Source organism: Alexandromys fortis, unplaced genomic scaffold, assembly GCF_014885135.2.
Source record: "Alexandromys fortis isolate MF-2015 unplaced genomic scaffold, M_Fortis_MF-2015_v1.1 scaffold_37, whole genome shotgun sequence".
Taxonomy (NCBI): Eukaryota; Metazoa; Chordata; class Mammalia; order Rodentia; family Cricetidae; genus Alexandromys; species Alexandromys fortis.
The window spans coordinates 11,185,003-11,204,354 of NW_026067914.1; positions in this window are offsets into that span (position 1 = coordinate 11,185,003).

Consider the following 19,352-nt stretch of genomic DNA (forward strand, 5'->3'; position numbering starts at 1 on the left):
TTAATGAGCTGAATCACTAAATGTAGAGAAGGTGAATGTCTATACCTAGAAAAAAACAAGAAAAAAGATTTCTCTTTTATTTTCTACTTTGCATTAGAAGGAGACATGATGACCACTTATACTAAAGAAGACTAGACTATTTATTTAACATACATATTTTTGTCGGTGCAAAAATTCATATGCACATATCTGCATTGACCTATAAGACCATTAGGTTTAGTCTTTCTCAGTTACATACCATGAGTATTACAACAATCTAAATAGCTAAATAAAAAAACAACAGGGTTATGTTATCACCTAACATGACATATGTGTCCAACATACAACTGAGAGCACACTACTCTCTTCTCCAGGAGGATTGAAATTTCTTGAATTTCATAACATAGGATAGTACTGGGATAAAGTTAGAGTGAATACTGAAATTCACTCACGGTTACTTTTCACTTGCTTAAAATACATCCAACCCCAAAAGGAAGGAGTAAGATAAATAAACTGCATTAACATGATACAAGAAAATTATCATACCATTTGAAGGCTTCAGGCTACATTCTTAGTTAAATATTCTGTTGCTAGAATAAGACAAGAAAGGCTCAAACCCTAGACCAAAACTTTCTGTAGGCAAACCACTCCCTGCGTGGAATCCATAGTTATTTCCCTAAGGGAGAAGGAACTTAGTTGGATCCTTAGACATTTATTTGAGGTGGAAACAGATCTACTTCTTTACAGGTGCAAAACAAAAGCTGGATATTAGCCACACCTGTTGGCAATAACCTTGAGAGAGCAGACCTCTCTGAACAAAATCTAGGTGGTACTTTTGTTTGAGGCAGAATCAGACTATAACCTTGAAAGAATGGAAGTTCCAACTCTGGCCTTTGGTCAGGGTGAAAGGGCAACAACTTAGAGCAAACTGAAACTCTGTGACCTTCAGACAAGGTGGAAACAGGTTCACATTTTTGGACCTCCACACTTCAGTATTCATGTATTCTCTGTGAAGGGCATTGAGAATCTGCTAATTTTCATGTGTTTGGTTAATTGTCCTTTTCATTTCTTTCTTTCTTTCTCTCTCTCTCTCTCTCTCTCTCTCTCTCTCTTTATCTGTAAATGTATAAACACATATGTTATTTCTCTCTCTTTATGTGTATATGTGTAAACACATATGTTATTTCTCTCTCTCCCTCTCTCTCTCATTATGTGTATATGTGTAAACACATATGCTATTTCTTGGTCACTCCCCCCATAATTATGTGTATATGTGTAAACATATATATTATTTGGTCACTGCATCACAACCACAGCCACTAATTCTCAGCAATTTGGCCTGTTTCAAGTTTATAAAGTAACTGTCATGTATTTCAATGAAGAAGATTCTCTTCCCAATAGAGGCTGAGAGCAACAGTAGACTATAAACATACACATGCGTTTCAGCACCTTCATGTAAACTACCTGCATACTCAGGGGATACTAACGCCTTAGTACTTGTCATAAAGAATTTCATCATAAAATTTTGCTATGAGCCAATCTTTATACCCTAGTGGGTCTGGTAACACTCTGTTTGTGATGGGCAGTTAAGGTCACTTGGTGATTTTGTAGCTCATAACAAATGTTCAGTTTTTGTGGCCCAAGGATGACTCACAAAGAAAGTATTTCTCCCTGAGCATAATAAACCTTTACAATTCCTAGAGGAGGCCTTGAAAAAACTCTCTAAAAAACATCCCCTTCTGCCATTGTCCCTTCAAATGCCATTGGTCTGTAGTATCAGATATCAAAAGTGATTTATAAGCATCCACTAATAATTATTAGACTAGGCTCTCACTTGTTATGGATTCCACATAAGATTAATAATATGTTATTTCCTTCAGGAAACAGCAACAATTAACAAACAGTGTGGAATACATAGCCTTTAAAAGCTGACTTAGACTATTAAAAAGAAGTGTCATCTCCTTGTTTGTAGGTGAAGTAACAGAGGAACATTTATATGAGTTGATAGAAATCTTTTTATTCTTCCCATCCATTTGATTAATATACTTCACAGTGGTAAATTTTCCTGTACAACTTTCTCAGTGGCACTACCCTTTGAATGCCAGTTTTTTTTTCCATTAAGTCTACAAGGTTCCCCCCTTTTCACCACCATTGTTAACATTATTTTACCAATGTGAGGAATTGTGTGATGTCTTGTGATAAATAAAGGTTAACCAAGAAACAACACAAATGCTGTCTGGTACACATCGATGGTCCCAACATAGATGGCCTGAGGCAGAAGAATCACACAGAGTTTCGAGGCCAGAATGGGTTTAATAGTAAGCTCTTTATGTCACTAGACTATTATGATATCCACTTTCAGACAAATAAACAAAATACATCTGAATGCAAACTTATAGGCTTTGGGATTTGATAAACCATGATATAAAGAATATAAAAAATGTCTATCTTTTCATGAGAAGTAACATTAAACATATGATTTGCCTTAAGGTGATATGGGAGTTTTAGTAGGTGAAATAAGTTCTGCCTTTCGTCTTGGAGTAGAATGCATGGTACTTTTCTTATAAAAGGGGGATTGATTTGAAGAACTGTGATAGAAATGTTGTGGCTTGAATTTAGTCTAAGAAATTTCTTAATTTAGAATGTAATCCTATAATTCATATTTTAATGCTAGTTAGAGATGAAATACTAATAAAATATTTGGTTTCAGGAAATATCAGGAGAGTAAGGTCCCCATAGTAGCAATACTGCCATTACAAAGGGTAAATTATCGAAAGTTGAATCATTTTTTTTCTCAGCATGGGATTTTTTTTAGCATATCATGGCTTATCAGATAGACTCCCTACAGTTACCAGGAAGATAGTGTCGTGACATTTTCTGGTACTTCTCCATATAAAGAACAATGGAACAAACAGATTTTGGAGACTTTAGTAAATGGGTAGACATTTTTTCCAAAATAAAACTTGCATCTTGTCATATTGTATAACATAGTGGCTATTGCAATCACAGCTTAATAATAGATATGATTTCATTGTTTGAACGAATTTTCACTTGCTCTAGCATATGGTATCCTGCTTTCTAGACAATCCTTTTATGTTTATTCCTCCATGAGGCATGAGAGTAGGTCTTGGGTAGTAGCAACAGAAAGTATATTAAGATATCATTTTTTTTTCTTGCAATAGACAACAACATCAAAAATCCAGTCAGAACATTTGAACTTGCATTGATTCAGGGTTGTCATAGGGTTTCTAATGGATTGGATTAGAAAAGTGATTTTTAACAAACCTGTGATCATACTGTCTCACAAAGACTGAATTGACAACTAGGGAGCCTGCATGGGATGGACCTAGGCACTCTGCGTATATGTTATGGTTGTGTAGCTTGATACTATTGTGGGACTCCTTACAGTAGGAGCAGGAGCTCCCTCCAACTCATTTACAAGTCTTTGGGAATCTATTATTTGGACTGAATCATCTTGTCTACCCTTAATACATGGAAAGGTGCTTAGTCTTACTACCACTTGATACCCTGTGTTTTGGTAATAATCATTGGAGATCTACCCTTAAAAAGGAGGAGGAATAGATTGAGAGAGTGGGAACAGAGTTCAGATTTGAGGGAGGAACTGGGAACAAATCCGAGAGGGGAAACTGTGACCAGGATGTAAAATAAATAAGTAAAAAAATTATTTTTTTAAATGAAGATTTTGGAAAAATAGTTCTTGTCAGAATATTAAGTCAGGGATGTAACTGAAACTAGGGAATGGTGGTGCACTCCTTTCGCCCCATCACTCAGGAGAAAGAAGCAGGAGGATCTCTGTGAGTTCAAATCAAGCCTGGTCTACAGAGCAAATTCCAGGACAGACAAAAAAGCTACACAGAGAAACCCTGTCTTAAAAAAAAATAAGAATGCAACTGATTTATAAATTCAAATTGACACAGAAATTCTCCGCTTATTTTTATGAGTAAAACAATATTACTGTAAGGAATATGAACACATAACAAAGATAGCATGCCTATGTACAGGGTACCCACATTAACTATCAAAGCAAAGGGATTGGTCAGCATTAAGACACTGAAGCAAATGTATGCACGTATAAGTGAAATTAAAGGTTAAACTTCTTACTGGAAAGGCATATTAAAAATATATTTTCTGCCAACAATCTACCTATTGTTAACGATTAAAACCACAATTTAATGAAAACTCTGAAGTATATTTATCTAAAAAATATCAGTAAATGGGGATGCAGGATGAGTTTACCTTATCATGAGCACTTTCAAGCTCTTTTCTTGACTCTATAAAATCAGTCTTGTCTGGTACATGATGGCATTTCTTCTTGTATATCTGGATTCTAGTTAGTATAGAGCCTGTTCTAGGAGGTGATGGGGGCCAAAGGATGTAGATCGCAACACCAGGGTAGTCTTCGCAGGATCCTCTGATTTTCAATTAATCTGTCAATCTTCACTTTCAAGATTGCCAAACATACTGGTAGTAAAGCAAGCCTCACAGCCCCAAGTCTGGCCTGACAGCTGCAAAGGTCACATTCCATTTCTGGCTGCATGCTCAGTTCTCTCTGAGGTCTTCTATTTCACCAAACTGACAAACAAATAAAAAAGTCACACTCAGATCAAACAGCTCCCAGCGCTGTGATCCCACTAGAGCCTTGCTATCTGGGAACCACATTGCCTTTGACTGATGCCTTGGACCACTTCCAAGAATCTTCTGATGTTTCTGCCTCAAGGGAACAACTACCACTTGTAATGAAGCAGCCTTGGTTCAGCCCGCCCTGCTCATGTGTGCCTTTTAATTAGCCCTGGGTCACAAACTTTGTTAGATAACACCGAGTGCTTCTCACATTATGCGTGTAAAGCACCAAATTGTCGACTAAGAGGGAACTAATGACTTTGAACTAAACAGGCTGAAATTTTTGTTTTGAGAGGGATCTACCACTAGCCATCTGGGGTTATTTTAAAGCCTTCATCTGTCTTCCCAGCAGCTTTAATTTAACAATATTAATGCTAGCTGGTACTAACTTTGGTTTCAATTCTATCAAACCAAGAGCAAAGGTTAATTTCTTTGTTGGCCTTTGTGCTTTGAAAAGTGAATAAGCTGAATATTAAATGAATAAAAATGACTAATCATTGCTCTTTTTTATATATTTAGAGGAAGTTACCATGAGAACAAATATTATAACCTTTCTTTTCTGTTCTTTTAATAGAGCCATTAATAACACTAGGTAGAAAGAAAGTACACAACAATGCAATGTTTGTGCTTCATGATAATTATGCTGTCAGCTTCCTGTCTGAGCATAATTGGCTCTGGCAGCCACCAATATTATAATGTGTAAATGCTATGCCTTAGTGTTTTATTTTTGGTGGCCTAGAAAAGAATACATTGTTGGTAACAAATCAGAGAACTCAGACTAGAAAACTATCAATTGAGAATTTCCGAAGAGCGGCTAAGTACACATAGAACAAATTTCATTTATCCAAGACCACAAGCGGGGTTATACACAACAAAGACACTCATTCTTTACTGACCCTATTCTGTAATTTTTCAAATTTAAGACAATGTTGATGATGGATCTCCCTTTGTATACTGTGATTACTATTCATGAACAAAGAAACTGCTTTGATCTATAGCAAGGCAGAACATTTTAGGTTGGGAAAACTAAAATGAATGCTGGGAGGAACAAGGTGAAGTCCGAAAGAAGCCATGCAGCTCCACCAAAGACAGATACTGTAACTTCAGCCATATGACGATATACAGATTAATAGAAATGGGTTAAATTAGTATGTAAGAGTTAGCCAATAAGAAGCTAAATCAAATGGGCCAAGCAATGATTTAATTAATACAGTTTTTATGTGATTATTTTGGGTCTGAGCAACCAGGAACAAATTAGCGGCCTGCGTACAACACTGACCTTATTCTATAAGTTTTCAGATTTAAGAAAATGTTGACCAGTTAATATGTATATGAGGCCATTGCTGACAGACACTACCAAACACATTGGGAGTGGCCATATTTAAAAATACATTTGGACATCAAGCAAATAGGAAGCTTCTGAAGAAGGACACTTAAAAGAAATCCCACCCTAGCTGAGAATTGAATATAATATAGGGTTATTCATTTAGGGGTACACTCAGATATCAAAATCCTCTTCTGGAACAGGGAACAGCAACAAAACTCTGCCACCGGAAAAGAGGCTGGGCACATGTTTTACATTTGCATATATAGTATAAGAGGCCATGCTCAAGTGGGTGGGTAACATAAAGGCTACTGGCAATAGAAATTCCTACAGCACCTCCACCTCTTGTTTAAATAAGAGCATTCTAAGCCTAATACAAAATTATATGCAATAAGAACAAATATACCAAGCAAGAAACATGTGATAAATATTTCAATAATTAATCTCTCCTAATGAGTTTAAGTCTTGTATAATAAATAACTTGGGTAAGTCATGAGAGGAAAGTAACTACAACTATCTAGTCTTCAACCTGATCCAAGACCCAAGAAGGGAAATATTACTTGAGTAAGCAGGAAGTGTAATCAAGCAGCTTCCAAAATTTGTAACAAATAACAGAAACAACTGGCTACCTGGGCAATCGCCTTGAGTCTCATTTTCAGTGTTGGAGCAATCAATTTTGGCTAAGGTCTAGAGTAACTGACAGACCATTTTTAAATGCAATACATTTTTCAAAACTGTCTTACCTTCTCTTGACAAAATTTGACAGTTTTTTTTCTTATATCCTACTATCCTGTTCATACATTGTGCATTTTGTCAGTGGTGAATGTATAGGCAGTTCCTTGCTCAAAGGCCAGTTTTGCCAAAAAGAAAACAAGCCCCAAATGGAGTGTCTTTGATGCTCAAAATTCTCTCAGGAATAGATCTGTGCTGCCAGGAGCAATTTTGTGTCTCACTTAAACAGAACCCTATGTTACTTAAATGTCATGTTCTATAGCTCTTTGAAGTGGTTGAAGATAACATAAAGAACCTGATAAGTCTAACTATAAGTATGACAAACATAAATGACTATTGATCTATAATTCTTAATACTTATATAACTTAAAAACTAAGACTTCATATTAGAATATTATACAATAAACAACTGTGCAATAAATGATGACAATGGTCTCAAAATGTAAACAATGTATAAGTATCTTAATCAGAGGTAGAAATGTACACTTCAATATGATAAATGTATTTTAAAATTTTATCAATATACAAAAATGTTTTAAGCAGAGGTAGAAGCATGAATGAACACAATATGACAAAATAACTTTCCCTAGATATACAAATATTTTAGATGAAAATAGGAACACATTCAAAATAATTTCAATTTGTATCAATATACATGAATCTATACCAATGTAAATTGTCCATAAATTATAGCTCACAAGTAGTCACTCTATTACTCACTATTATTATTAGTGTGAGTAAGCTCACACTAATTTATTATCTCATCCAATTTCCCCCTTTTTTCCAAAAAGATCCCTGAGCCTACATAATTTCCCCCCAACTCCCAACCCTATACAAATTATAATCAATCCTTAAATGATGTCCCTAACCCTGAAGACAAAGTTTGTTGAGAGAAGGGACATCTCTTCTAGAATTACTTACAGCTGTCATGGGGGCAATGTTCATCTATGGGATAGTGCAAAAGTAAAATGATGGTTAAGTTCCAAGATTACTGTCTGGTATAATTGCAAATAGTCCTGAATATTCGGCAAGGCTTTTCTAAGGTTGCTATTTGGAGTTCTGGCCAGAAAGATGTAAAAAAAGTACACCATTTCAGCTAACCAAGTTGGAAACATCTTGAATAGCTGATACCCCAAACAGGTCATATAGTTGTGCCATCAGCATCATGATGTTATATTAACCAGGTGGAATTGTTCTTATAGGGCCCCATCTTCTTCCTGGAAACTTCAAAGATTACTGCAAGATAAATTTATTGTTCATTGGAAAGCTTAAACATTATTTATGTAGGCATGTACAGACATATATATCCAATGAAAGATATGACAGAGACAAAATTAGATATGAAGAAAAGTATTTTTCTGTATTTTATTTTATTAATTAATTAATTTAAAGATTTCTGTCTCTTCCCCACCGCCGCCGCCTCCCCTTTCCCTCCCCCTCCCCCAATCAAGTCCCCCTTCCTCGTCAGCCCAAAAAGCAATGAGGGTTTCCTTCCCTGTGGGAAGTCCAAGGACCACCCACCTCCATCCAGGTCTAGTAAGGTGAGCATCCAAACTGCCTAGGCTCCCACAAAACCAATAGGTGCAGTAGGATCAAAAACCCATTGCCATTGTTCTTGATGTCTCAGTAGTCCTCATTGTCCGTTATGTTCAGCGAGACCGGTTTTAACCCAGGCTTTTTCAGACCCAGGCCAGCTGGCCTTGGTGAGTTCCCAATAGAACATCCCCATTGTCTCAGTGTATGGGTGCACCCCTCGCGGTCCTGAGTTCCTTGCTAGTGCTCTCTCTCCTTCTGCTCCTGATTTGGACCTTGAGATTTCAGTCCGGCGCTCCAATGTGGGTCTCTGTCTCTGTCTCCTTTCATCGCCTGATGAAGGTTAATATTCAGGAGGATGCCTATATGTTTTTCTTTGGGTTCTCCTTCTTATTTAGCTTCTCTAAGAACCCGAATTATAGGCTCAATGTCCTTTATTTATGGCTAGAAACCAAATATGAGTGAGTACATCCCATGTTCCTCTTTTTGGGTCTGGCTTACCTCACTCAGGATAGTGTTTTCTATTTCCATCCATTTGCCTGCAAACTTCAAGAAGTCCTTGTTTTTTACTGCTGAGTAGTACTCTAATATGTATATATTCCATACTTTCTTAATCCATTCTTCAATTGAAGGGCATCTAGGTTGTTTCCAGGTTCTGGCTATTACAAACAATGCTGCTATGAACATAGTAGAGCATATACTTTTGTTGTATGATAAGGCCTCTCTTGGGTATATTCCCAAGAGTGGTATTGCTGGGTCCATGAGTATTTTTTTTTCTAAATTCTTTCTTTTGCTCCATACCAAATGGCTCTTGACATGAGATACAAACTCTGAATTTTTTCTTTTAACAACATGGTTGGATTTAGAGAAGGTGAGTGCCATTGTCTAATACCAAAGTCAACTCCCCCCCCTCTCTCTCTATATATATATATATATATATATGTGTGTGTGTGTGTGTGTGTGTGTGTGTGTGTGTGTGTTTTGATCAACTGTCCTACAAGTCATATTCCTCTTTCTTGATGATCTTTATTGGATAATTATTTTTCATTCTCTCAGTATCCATTCATTGAGGGTCTCTTGAAATTTTGAAGATGTGTATTTTCTTGTTAAAAAAAAAAGCAAAACCCTTCCCTAACCTTTATGAGGTTCTCTTACCACCTGTATGATTGTCACCCATGTGGATGAGCTGTCCTTTCTTTTTCTCAATAGGTTTCTCTTTTTCAAATCAAATGTATATTAATTTTAATGGTATACATAGTTTTTCTTCTCCTATGAAAACAAGAAAACCATGTTGCACATCCCCTGGCTTTCACTGTGAGGTGAACATATCCTTGAAATACACCAGCTGATTTAATTCAGAAGACTTTTGTATTAGCCAATGTCTCTTTGATGTTGTTGTTCCTTTCTCATTAGTGTTAAGAAAATTCTGGTTAATAAAGCATTATGTAATCTATTTCTGGAGTATTTTCTATTTCTTTCTGTTTGTTTAGCATATTCTTTATAGTTTGATTTAATCTTTCTCCAACTGCCTACCCCGTAGGATTTTCTGGTATACCTGTAATATGCTTTATATTATAATAAGCAAAACCTGTTTTATTTTCTTAGAGACATATCCTGGACCATTATCTCTCTTTATTTGTGCAAGGATACCCATAATTGCCATAACTTCTTATAAGCATGTGATTACTGAATTAGTCTATCATCTATCTATCTATCTATCTATCTATCTATCTATCTATCTATCTATCTATCTATCTACACATCCTCCTTGTAGACAAAGGAGGAATGGAAGAAACCTGACAGGAAACCAGCTTTTCTCTGTGTCATACAATGCAATGTTTACTCTAAACTGTATCAGAATCAGATGCTGAAGAAAATTCCATCTACAATCTAGCAATCATGTTAGTTTAGGACATTTGTCTGTAGGCCTGGAAAACATACAAGAAGCAGAAGTTGGTAATGTTTGTGAGCAATTTGTAGAAATATTCTTGTGAGTAGTTAAGTCTTAATTCTGCTTTTCAAATCTCAAAAGCCATTGAATTCACAGCTCATTGCTTAGTCCATTGGTGTGAAAACTTGAATACATGTAAATTTTCTGCCGAAACTGGTCTGTTGGCTGGGAGATTCTGGTGGAGAGTATGGTAAATTATATTCTGTAGAGGCATTTCAAATGTATTTTAATAAATAGAGGCTGTCTGAAGATCTGAGAGTAAAACAGTCCCATTGGTCAGCCTTATAGACCATGGTAACACAGATTTTTAATCTCAGTAGTCACAATGGCATGCACATTTAATCCCAGTAGCCACCCTAGTTGCCATAAAAACCATGTGGTGCATGCCTTTAATGCCACGGGTGCATATCTTCAATCCCAGCCATAGAGAGAAATATAAGATGGGGTGAGACAACTCTCACACAGTTTCATTCTGAGATGCCCAGAAGCAGGATTGCCATTTCAGACTGAGGTCGATGTAAGAGACAGTGGCTGGCAGTTTTGCTTTTCAGATATTTAGGTTGAACCCCAATTTCTGAATCTAAGTTTTTATTAATTGTACTTCAATAATCCACCTAAATGATAGGCATAATAATTGCTCAAGCAAAGAAAGACACATAAGAATATTACACTTACCACCAGTTAAATCACTGTGTGCCTTAAGATGTCAAACTTCTTTCTACACTTGGTTTCATCTTCTTATATTCCAAAAATGGTTCTGTGACATCACATAGAAACAAAGACTAGTAATATGGAAATTTAGAGTGCCCATGTTTTTTACAATGTTTACATATTGCATAGGTTCCTGAAAATTCATAAAATTTAATTCAAAAAATTCATAATATTTTTCGTTAATCTTGATAATACCATTAGATAATACATATAATATCTTTAAGATGATTGCAAATACTATCAAATTGACAGTGAGCTTAATCAAAATACAGATAGAATAATCACATTTATTTGAATAATTTCATAATCTATTATTTATATATCTATTTATGTACCTATCATCTTCCTTTCTATCATCTGGCAATAGAAAGAATTTTAAAATAAAAAAAAAAGAATTTTAAAATATAATATGGAACTGCCACATGTTTATCAGTGAAGCTGAAATAAAATAACACAACATTGTAAAATGTATTGCATAAATTAAAAATAATATACTATGGAAAATAAACAAGATTTTTTCTTTTAAAAGTATTTTATTTATTATTTGAAAATGCCATGTATGCACATTATGACCATATCTACCGCTATTACCCTCTTCTACCAAATCCTCACAATATGCCCCCATTCACAGCTTTGCCTCTTCTCCTTTCCTTCCTCGCCCTCCTTCTTCTTCTTACATTTCCTGTACCTCCTTCTTATATATCACATTTCAATGAATTAGTGCTTCCCATATTCCCATGACAGTGCTCTACCACTGATGCATAGGCCACACAGCACTACCCATACTCACAAATATGTCAATGGTTACTTTACCCTAAGTATGAATGCATTCCAAATTTTCACCCTGCCTTTCCATGGTCTTTCCATTGTTGTATAAGTGGGTGCATATACTCTTACGGGATGATTTTCATTTTCTTCGTACTTATAATCTCATGCTAGGAGGGTCCCTTCCAAGATGAAAATAATTGAAGCGGAAAAACTACAGAAGGAAAGGTTTTATGAGGTGCAGACTCAGCACTATTAGGTGGTAAGGAAAGGTCACACATGCTAAAGATAAACGGCAGTTGTCTTTGAAAGCCCCAAATCTCTGGTCAGGTTTCTGATGTTCTTTTCACAGGATGGCTCTCCCAGGATCTGGTGTCCTATTCCTGAACTCCAGCACAATAGTTATCATAACGTTATCTGCTGGCAGATCATCCCTTAACTTAAACTCAGTCATGCTATCTTAACTGAGAATTTGCACTCTTTCTTACACTCCAATTTTTTTTTTTTGAGTAACAAAATCCAATATATGCAATTTCCTATTTTCAGAAAGATGACAAGTATTTTTACTCAGCTGGGAAATATGTAAACAATATTTATAATCATATAAAGTATGCATTAATGGGGGTATATGTAAAAATAAAGCTAATTATAACAGATGCTAAAGAGAATATAAGGGATTTAAAAGTTGATGAATCAGGGAGAGAAGAAAAAAGGTAAGCAATATTACAAATAGATCTAAACACATCAAAGTAAAAATGGAAAAAATAGATTTTCGGGAAAACATTTACATATCTACTTGTGTTCCAGTCTGATCTTTTAATTGGCTTTTGGTCAATAAGATAAGTAAAAATAATACCATCCCAAGAAATAAGAAAATATATTAAGATTTAGTACCCGCTTTTTCTTTAAGTAAGACATTTAGGTATAAAATGCTTGTCAGATACTTCTTTGCTTGCTTTGAGTGTCAGAAGACAATCGTTTTGCAAATGTACCTACAAATAAGACAGCAATTTTTCTACTCATTAAGATTTAAACATAAACACTTTTGAAGAGGCTGCCTGGAAAGAGAAAGCTGTGCATCTTTGTCAGACAATTAGCAAGAGACTTAAAAACAAACCATTTGAGCATGCAGCTGTATTCCTTTCTTCTTAGAAAAAGGAACTCATTAAAATAGTCCAGTATATCCTACATTTTACTAGGACATAAGTGAAAATCATTATTGGTGAGTATAAGCTTTATGTCATGGCTGTATTTCAGTTCCTGAATCTCAAGTTAGTACAGTTCATGTGTGTGTGTGTGTGTGTGTGTGTGTGTGTGAGAGAGAGAGAGAGAGAGAGAGAGAGAGAGAGAGAGAGAGAGAGAGAGAGAGAGAAAGAGAGAGAGAGAGAGAATAAGGACATAGCTATATGGAATTAGTATCAGTATATAGGACCTTAGACCCAGAATGTGATAATAAATTTTTAATATTAACTTTCAAAAAGTAGGTTGTAATCAAAATAAATATATGAATTATCATTTTAAAACATTCATCAATGTAAAAGAATAATAATTTTAAACAAAAATTTAAATATACACAATTTAAGATTACATTTTCATTCAAAATATTCATTTAGACAATAGTACACCTTAATAAAGATATAGAACTATAACGAGTAAAGAAAATGTGGTACATTTACACAATGAAGTATTACTCAAATGACAAAGATAATGACACCTTGAAATTTGCAGGCAAATGGATGGATATAGAAAAAAATATTGAGTGAGGTAACTCAGACCCATAAAGACAAGTATAATATGTGCTCACGCATAAGTAGCTTTTAGACATAAAGCAAAGGAAAACCAGCCTACAGGCCACAATCTCAGAGACCCCAACAACCAAGGGGACCTTAAGAGAGGCATACATGGAACTACATAGGAAGGGGGAAAAGGCAGGATCTACTGGGTACATTGGAAGTTTGGTGGTCACAAGAAAGGGAGGAAGGAAGAGGTGCAGACAAAAATATATACCTCAATGAAAACAGTAAAAAGATATAGAACTAACTGATGATATCCATTTAGTATACAGTATAAGAATAAGAGCTTTCTATACATTTAGATCAGTAGGTTCTTATTTTATACTAAAAATCCGAGTAATCATCACTAGTAAAAACAAATCTTTATATAACAATAAATGACAACGATAATATTTTCTGTACAATTGCATTAAAAGTTCAATAAAATGTATTATTTTCTCACAGTGTTTTTTTGAAATAATTGAAAACTATCATAACCGATATTTTACAGCAGTTAATTTGAGGCTACTTTCCCTCTAATTTGTCATTTATATTTAATGATATAATAATGATGATGCAAAAAGATATAATTTGTTATATAATAAATAAAATATATATTTGGAGTTTTACTATAATGTGGAAGTATAGGTTAAATTTCTAATACTCTCCATTTTGCATGCTTTTATTCACACATTAATTGTGATATTGTAAATCTTTTAGTTAGAAGTAAAAATTAAGCTTAATTCCAAATAAATTTAAGGTAAAATAATGGGACATATTTTAAAGTCGAATGTTTAATACACACACACATAACACACACACACACAATCGTATGTATATAAACATTCATGTGAACACAAAATACTATGGCTACAACCTCTTGTCCAGGCCTCACTACTAATGCCTCCTAAATAGTTAGAAATAGTTTTATCATACAGCTCTTTATTCCTTACTCCAGGATGGGAATTAGTGAGAATCATTTCAGTGATAGTTAACACTGTAATTCACTGGGTGGTTGTGGTACAAGCCTTTAATCCCAGAACTCTAGAGGCAGAGACAAGAGGATCTCTGTGAGTTCAAGGCCAGCCTCGTTTTTTAGAGCAAATTTCAAGACAGGCTGGAAAACTAAAGGAACGCCCTGTCTCAAAAAAATGGATTAATTAATTAATTATTTAATAAAAGCTGCAACCCATTTCTTCAACTGTCTTTACTCAAGAAAGGCTTTGTATCAAGACCAATTCTAAGGATGTGTGGTAGTATGTTGTTAAGAGAAGGAAAAAGGAGAATGAGTAGTTGAAAGATATTTAGATACATTGTCTATTCAAGAACAGCTTGTGCTTTATGAGATTTTGTGATACAAAAAAAGAAAGAAAGATAAAAGAAAATAGCAGATGTACATGGTGTATCGAAATCATTTAGGATAAATTCCTTTTTATTTTATACAGAATTTTTTATGTTATACAAAACACTACATAAACAAAACGAAGAGGAAGATATTCCTTAGGTATGGGGATCTTGGTTGTGTGTATGGCTATATCTTGTGTCTTCAAGATAGTTCTTGTATAAAAGCAGTAGTACAATTATCCAAATGTCTTCACATTAGAATTCTACTTTGATAGTATGACAACAGTAGAACAAGGTAGCGCTTGGAATTAATAACCAAAATGAAAAAGTTTCCCACATGTATGTCATGGTTCATTGATAAATATCATGCTTTAATTTGCTCAGATACAGTCAGTTAGCGGCTCATGTCACCCTAAAGTGTTGTTACAGGTAACAAGTTAAGTAGGGAGGAAGCATGAATCACAGAAAATAATTCTTAAGTGTTTCTGTAAGTGAATTCTGTGTTCACTAATGTATCAATAAGGGACATCAGCTCTTCATGTTTACAAGCAAATTTTAATTCCAACTCAAGTGACCGTTTCACAACCTTTTAGGTTTTGTTTTCTGCAAGCAAGTTGTGAAAATACAACACTGCTGTGTAGTTATTGCAGACACTTAAATGGGTGCTTGGGTTCTATGAGTCTCACTAAAATCTTCCCCATGAAGTGCAATTCACAGAGGATAACGGCAAAAACAAAAATCTATTTTAACAGACAAAATTTGAAAATCCAAACACTAGATATTTTAAATAAGTAACTTTTTTAATTATTTTTTTTGAGAAAAGGAAAAAAAAAAGTTTCCGCCTCCTCCCAGCCTCCAATTTCCCTCCCCCCTCCTCCCACCCTTCTCCCCTCCCCCCACTCCTCTCCCCCTCCCTCTCCAGTCCAAAGAGCAGTCAGGGTTCCCTGCCCTGTGGAAAGTCCAAAGTCCTCCCCGCTCCGTCCATGTCTAGGAAGGTGAACATCCAAACTGGCTAAGCTCCCACAAAGCCAGAATATGAAGTAGGATCAAAACCTCGTGCCCTTGTCCTTGGCTTCTCATCAGCCCTCATTGTTCGCCATGATCAGAGATTCCGGTTTTACCCCATGCTTTTTCAGTCACAGTCCAGCTGGCCTTGGTGAGCTCCCAATAGATCAGCCCCACTGTCTCAGCGGGTGGGTGCACCCCCCGTGGTCCTGACTTCCTTGCTCGTGTTCTCCCTCCTTCTGCTCCTCATTGGGACCTTGGGAGCTCAGTCCAGTGCTCCAGTGTGGGTCTCTTGTCTCTACCTCCATCCATCACCATATGAAGGTTCTATGGTGATATGCAAGATATTCGTCAGTATTGCTATAGGATAGGGTCATTTCAGGTTCCCTATCCTCATCTGCCCAAGGAACTAACTGGGGACATCGCCTTGGGCTCCTAGGAGCCACACTAGGTTCAAGTCTCTTGCCAACCCTAAGGTGGCTCCCTTAACTAAGATATGTGCTTCCCTGCTCCCCTATCCAACCTTCCTTTATCTCAATCTTCCTGTTTCCTCAAGTTCCCCCAATCCTCCCCTTCTCACTTTTCTCTCCCCATCCCCTCTTACCCCCTTCCCACCCCACCCCCAAGATCCCAATTTTCTCCCCCGCAATTTTGTCTACTTCCCATAGCCAAGAGGATAATTATATGTTTTTCCTTGGGTTCACCTTCTTATTTAGCTTCTTTAGGTTCACCAATTATAGATTCCATGACCTTTATTTATGGCTAGAAACCAATTATGAGTGAGTACATCCCATGTTCCTCTTTTTGGGTCTGGGTTACCTCACTCGGGATAATGTTTTCTATTTCCATCCCTTTGCATGCAAAATTTGAGAAATTGTTTTTACCGCACCATTATACTCTAATGTGTATATATTCCACACTTTCTTCATCCATTCTTCCATTGAAGGGCATCTAGGTTGTTTCCAGGTTCTGGCTATTACAAATAATGCTGCTATGAACATAGTTGAACAAATTCTTTTGTCATATGATAGGGGATCTCTTGGGTATATTCCCAAGAGTGGTATTGCTGGGTCCAGGGGTAGGTTGATCCCGAATTTTCTGAGAAACTGAAACACTGATTTCCAAAGTGGTTGCACAAGATTGCATTCCCACCAGCAATGGATGAGGGTACCCCTTCCTCCACAGCCTCTCCTGTAAAGCAAAGGACACTGTCACTAAGACAAAAAGGCAACCTACTGACTGGGAGAAGATCTTCACAAACCCCACAAGGTCTGATCTCCAAAATATATAGAGAACTCAAGAAATTAGACTTTAAAATGCTAATTAACCCATTTAAAAAATGGGGCACTGAACTGAACAGAGAATTTTCATCAGAAGAAGTTCAAATGACCAAAAGACACTTAAGGTCATGCTCAACCTCCCTAGCGATCAGGGAAATGCAAATCAAAACAACTTTGAGATATCATCACCTATCAGAATGGCTAAAATCAAAAACACCAATGATAGCCTTTGCTGGAGATGCTGTGGAGGAAGGGGTACCCTCATCCATTGCTGGTGGGAATGCAATCTTGTGCAACCACTTTAAATAAGTAACTTTAAAGTAAATCATAAGATAACTCAAAGTTTTAATAACATGTTAGACTATTACATAGGTAATTATAAAACTTGCTATAATTCAACTAGTTAAATAATCAATGGCAATAGGCACAGATGGATAAGTAGTAATTCACTAGGGAAATGAACTATTAAGAGTGGACTTTCAGGTAACAGTCAAAACAAGTTAGCTGTTCAAAACTGGAATAGTAAAAAATATTACAGGGAAAGGACTAGGACTCAATGTCATGATGGGTGCAGATTGGGAATTTTGGAGCAGTAAGCATTGACTTAAAAGAAGAAAGAACTTCAATATTTTTAAACCAGCATGGCTAAGCCCTTGCTTGCTGGCAGAAAATCAGCACTGTACAAAGGATTTTACAAAAATAATATATCACAGTGTTCCATGAAGATCTGAAATTGAATCTTAGCTGACTGGATGTATTTGGTTGCCTCTTGCTGTCAGAAGCATTTTGAATTCCTAGAAAAGATCTATTTTAGAATACCATTAAACAAACCCAGGAAGTGTCTAGCCTCTCTGCTGAGTGATGCAGCCAAAGCCGAGACTACAGATTAGAGGAGAGAGACAAAGACTCAGAAGCTCCCCCACAGATTTCCATTCTTATCCATGATCTGTGCCGCTTTTCATCAATATTCTGCTCAGAATGATTTTGTTCATAGGACAGTTAAGATAAAATTAATAAAATTTCTGTGGTATGTCCTAATGTCCTCCTTTTCAGTTAGTGCCAAATCGCAAATTATAAAATAGTTGTCTTTCTCTAAAAGTGTAAAATGCTATTAGAATTGAAACTATATACGCAATGTTTACTTGTTCTCATTTAATGGGATAATAATTTAAATAGTATTGATAAATTAATTAATATTAAACATTACTAATACTATGTCATAGTATTTGGAAGCTTATTTACTGAAACATCAACAAAATAACATTAGAAAAAAGTTAAAGTCAAGAAAAACCTCAATAATATAAATACTAAAAATAGGCCTGGCAATGGTGGCTCACACCGATAATCCCAGCCCTCCAGAAGTGAACACCTTATGAGTTCAAAATAGCCTGTTTTATTGGGTGAGTTCCAGGAGAGTCAGGGATATACAGTGAAAACTTGTCTAAACAAAAAAATAAATAAATACCAAAAATAATTCATGAGGTTTTATTTTTTTAGCCTTTATATTTGAAAGCATATCTCTTTTTCTATGTTTGTGGTTTTTATTTGCATTTATGTATATGCCTGTATTTCTACAACACACTATATTTACTAGTACATAATAGCTAAAAAGAATTGACATAATTTTTATTTAAAAATAAGTTACATTTAATGATTATTTGCAAATTTCCATTTATAAGAACAAAGTCCTTTTAAGTGGTTCATTTTGTCAAAGTTTATAATCTCTAAATATCTTAGAAATGAAGTTGTTTTTTTACTTCTAAAAGTCAACTTTTACTATTCATGATTCCTTTCATAATAGATCATTAGCTGTAAAATTTCTGGGCATGTAGCCATTTTGTAACTTGTGCATCCTGAGAAAATACTTCAAGCTTATTTTAATGAATTATTTTTGCTAGGATGGTAATTGAACTTAAGGCCTCCTGAATGCTAAGCAAGCACTTTACCACATAGCTGCAACCTTTGCCCTGCACATTCATTTCAGAAATAAAAGTCTGCAGCCTGCAGATGCTCACTGCAAACCATTCAAATATTCTCAATGGAGTGATTTCGAAAAGAAAGAAACCCATATCCTTCCATCATTTTCCAGATTTAACTATATCATCTCAAGAGCACAGATTCTTTACATTGTTCACTGTAAGTGTCTTATTTCTTTGTTTCTATAGGACACAGAGAGATGATGTATGTTAGGGAGACACATGCATTTATATAGGTAGGTCTTATATTAAATATATCATTTTGGAATGATTTTACACATAAACCCATATAAAATAGGAATATGTGTGTGTCTGTGTGTGTGTGTGTGTGTATATATA